The sequence below is a fragment of the Pinus tabuliformis genome, chromosome X, assembly GCF_031772625.1.
Source record: "Pinus tabuliformis cultivar Carrire ecotype Pingquan chromosome X, CPIR1, whole genome shotgun sequence".
Taxonomy (NCBI): domain Eukaryota; kingdom Viridiplantae; phylum Streptophyta; class Pinopsida; order Pinales; family Pinaceae; genus Pinus; species Pinus tabuliformis.
In genome coordinates, this window is record NC_142308.1 from 1,500,157,877 (window position 1) to 1,500,162,103 (window position 4,227).

The window sequence follows — 4,227 nt, forward strand, 5'->3', positions numbered from 1 at the left end:
GATTGAGGCTTTGTGGCTGAACATTTTGGAGTGAGGATTCAAAGGGAGACATTTTCCTCAAATAAAATTAGATAATTTAACCATTTCAGTGCCATTGTATACTTTGTTTTCTTGCGTTCAGAACAACGGATTGCTATTTTCTCTCTGCGTCTTCATATTTTCTCTGTGCTATGATTCATGATGTCCTAGATTGGCATAGTGGAAACATGCACATAGACATCTGGGCAACAATGGAGGCATACAGAAGCAATGAATAAAACATGGTGTGGTTGATAACAAAGCCGTGGAGAGTCGGAAAATGTTCTTTTTATATTTTATTTTAAATTATTTCATTTAAAATGATTTATTAATTATTATATTTATTTTAATTAATTTTTTTTATTTACATATATTAAAAAAAATAAACACCAACAACTTTACTTTTGCATGCAGGTCGTGACCAGCTCTTGTGAATTCTTTTGATCAAGTTAGAGATCCATATACTGATATATAAAAGCATACTTTCACATTGCAGTTGGAGTAGATCCAGATGCAGAAGTGCAACCTTATTGTACCTAAAGGCCAGCAGCTCCAAATCGAGACCCATTTTCTGTCTTTTGAGATCGTGATCCAGAGTCTGACCTTGGTGAGCGAGACCCCGATACTTATGATTGTGATGTGGACTATACAACTAGCTCTGATTCAATTGGAGTAAACTGCTGCTACTTGTGGTGTTCATGGTGTAAGTTGATTGAGTTCAAAAGTATCTAAACCATTAGAAGATGAGTCTAAATTCTTGATAGATGTGTCATTTTTTCTTTATTTTCTTTTTTATTATTGACATCACTTCCAACAGATTTCTAATTATGCACGAGAAGACTCATTATCTTTAGTATTGACATCACTTCCAACAGATTTATGTTCATGCATGAGAAGACTCATTATTTTTTTTGGTCCTATGTAAAAAAATCAACTAACGACCCATAAAACCTATGAACAGTGAAACCCTCAAACAATCAAACAAGAAAAACAACAAGGAGTGACCCTACCCAGTTCACGCTAGGAGACAAGGCATGAGGACGATGAATGAAGCCCATTGCTCACCTACATTGGTCAACAAGATGGCCATTAGAACCAAAGAACAAAACCACAGTTACAAAAACAAAACAAAAAGCATAGGAAAGGGTTATTAAGAAACTCACCGAGAGAAAGCTGAGCCCGTGAAAACCGGAGGAGAAGCCACGGAATTAAGGTTACAATCGCAGAGGTGCTCGCTATCCACAAGGAGACAAGACTGTCAACGATGGAGGAAAACAAAGTAGAAAAGACGAACATGGAGAGAGAACTCACCTTTTGGATGACCACCAAGTGAGAGCCGAAAGCCAAGCCACTCCACAACCGCAACCTGTGTCAAAAAACCAAGCAAACAATCAAACTGTGAACCAAGTGCATTGAAGACAATCGTATACACCTAAAGCCTACAACTAGAAACATAACTAGAACTGAGTGAAACTGATAATAGAGACCAAGACCAAGGGTTCCAGACCCAGAGCCTCAAAACCAAGCACAGAACTGGAAGCACTGAGAGCATACGTAGGTGGAAACCCTTGCAGAGTTGCACGCCCAAGCACAGTGAAACAAAACACCGTCAAACTAACAGAGCAGACCCTCATTTCGTGAAACTGTAGACCTCGCAAGTAGCATAGAGAAACAACAATGGAATGAACAGTTTAGGGTTTTGGAGGATAGTAAGAGTGGGAAGGAATGCGGCCTAAGGCTAGGACACATGTCCTCGTCACAATTAAATTGTAGTACAATACCATAAAGGTCAACCAACCACATCATTAATATCATTCAATCAATAGTTAAATATTAACCCACAGATATAAAGGGTTGGTCCCATCAATTTTGGTATCAGAGCAGGTACAGTTAACTGTTTTTCTTTATAAAATGGAAGCTGGAAGAAGAGGTCATGGCAGAGTTATTCAAAGAGTGGTAGATGAAGGATTGAGGGAAAACATTAGGATCTCGAATGCCCATTTGGCAGCAGTAGAAGCTGGAAGAAGAATGGATCCAAAAGTAGGGGATGACAGTAACGAAGAAGTTGCAGTTATGATAGATGGATCAAATGAAGGACCTCAAATCAAATTGTTAAGGTCAATTTTGTTGGCTAGTAACAAGCCAAAGCTTGAAATTCTGAACTATGATGGTAGTTTGTCCGCAGAAGTGCTGTTGGACTGGATTAGTGAGTTAGACAAATATTTTGAATGTGAGGAGGTCAGCAAAGATAAGACAGTTAAATTTGTTGCCACCAAGTTGAAAGGACACGCGGCCTTATGGTGGGACAGTGTCCAAGCAGAGAGGAGAAGATTGAATAAGTTACCCATTAAAAAGTGGACCAGAATGGTCCCCAAGATGAAGGGTAAGTTTTTACCCAAAGATTACCAGATTTCTTTATATCGATAGGTGCAGAAGTTGAATCAGAGGGGAATGACGGTAAAATAATATACTGAAGAATTCTATCGAGTGAATTTGAGAGTTGGTTATACTGAAGACACCCCAGAAAAGACGGTAAGGTTTGTAAATGACCTAAGGCTGGAGATATTGGACGAGATAAGTATTCTTTCTCCAAAAACCATAGAGGAAGCATACTAGAGTGCATTAAAGGCAGAAGAAAAGATCTCAAGAAAGAAGAATGCCAGGAGAGGACGAGGAACTAGAAAAGGGAGAGGACAATCCTTTGGTAGAGGAAGAACTACAAACAACAATGAAGAGGGTAGCAGTTCAAAGACCTTAGGGACAACATAAAAAGAAGGTAGCACAACAGGAGGAAGGCCATACCAAAGAGGAAGGGGAAATGGTAGGGGTAGAGGAGCTACCTATCAGTGTTACAAGTGCCACAAGTGGGGACACAAGGCCTTTGAGTGTCCTGAAGCAGAACACGCTGGTGAAAGAGGAGCATATGTTGCTCAGACAGAGGAAGCAGAGGCACCACCTCAGGAGGTAGAGAATGTACCAGAGACAGGAGAGGCATTAGTCTTGAACAAGGTACTGCTAAAACTGGCAAAGGAAATAGATGAACAAACCCAAAGAAAGGCATTATTTTGAACTGTGTGCAAGTCACATGGAAAATGCTGCAAGCTGATTATAGAGAGTGGAAGCACTGATAATCTGGTTGCAATAGAGATGGTGGAGAAATTGGGTTTAAAAAGATTGAAGCACCCAACTCCCTATAAGGGTTGTGGTTACAGAAGGGTCACCAACTACTAGTTGATGAGCAGTGTGAGGTGGAGTTCCATATTGGCAAGTATAGGGACAAAGTGATTTGTGACATCATGCCCATGGACGTGTGTCATATTCTGCTAGGTAGACCATGGTAGTATGACTGAAAAGTTTTTCATGACGAGAAAAAAAGTTGTTACAAGTTTGTCAAGGATGGGATCAAGCATACACTAGTACCCATCGAGGAAGAAGAAACAGCGGAAACTAGTGGGACAAAAGTATTGTTGGTGAGTGGAAAATAATTTATAAAACATATTGAAGATGATGAGGTAAAGCATGTTGTTGTAAGGAGACCGAGAGCAGTGTTGTTGCACACTGAAATTTCTGACTTACCTGAAGAAATCCAGGAAATGTTGCAGGAATTCAGTGACATTGTGGTGGATGATTTACCAGATAAATTACCACCAAAGTGGAGTATCAGTCATCACATAGATTTCATCCCTGGAGCTAGTTTACTGAATAAAGCTGCTTACCAGATGAGTCCCAAGGACAACGAAGAGATCAGGAAGCAGGTACAGGAATTGTTGGACAAAGGCTTGATACATGAAAGTTTAAGTCCCTGTGCATTTCTGACAGTTCTATCTCCCAAGAAAGGAGGCGAGTGGCGGATGTGTACAGATTCACGAGAAATAAACAAAATTACAATCAGATACAGGTTTCCATTGCCACGAATGGATGACATGATGGACTTCTTGAGTGGGGCAGCATATTTTTTGAAGATAGATCTTAAGAGCGGATACCACCATATTAGAATCAGAGAAGGGGACGAATGGAAAACAACTTTCAAAACTAATGAAGGACTGTATGAATGGCTGGTGATGCCATTTGGGTTGAGTAACGCCCCTAGTACTTTCATGTGCCTGATGAACGAGATGTTGAAGGAGTTCATTGGGAAATTTGTGATTGTGTATCTTGACGATATACTAATTTTCAGCAAGACCAAGGAAGAACATTTTCGACATGTTC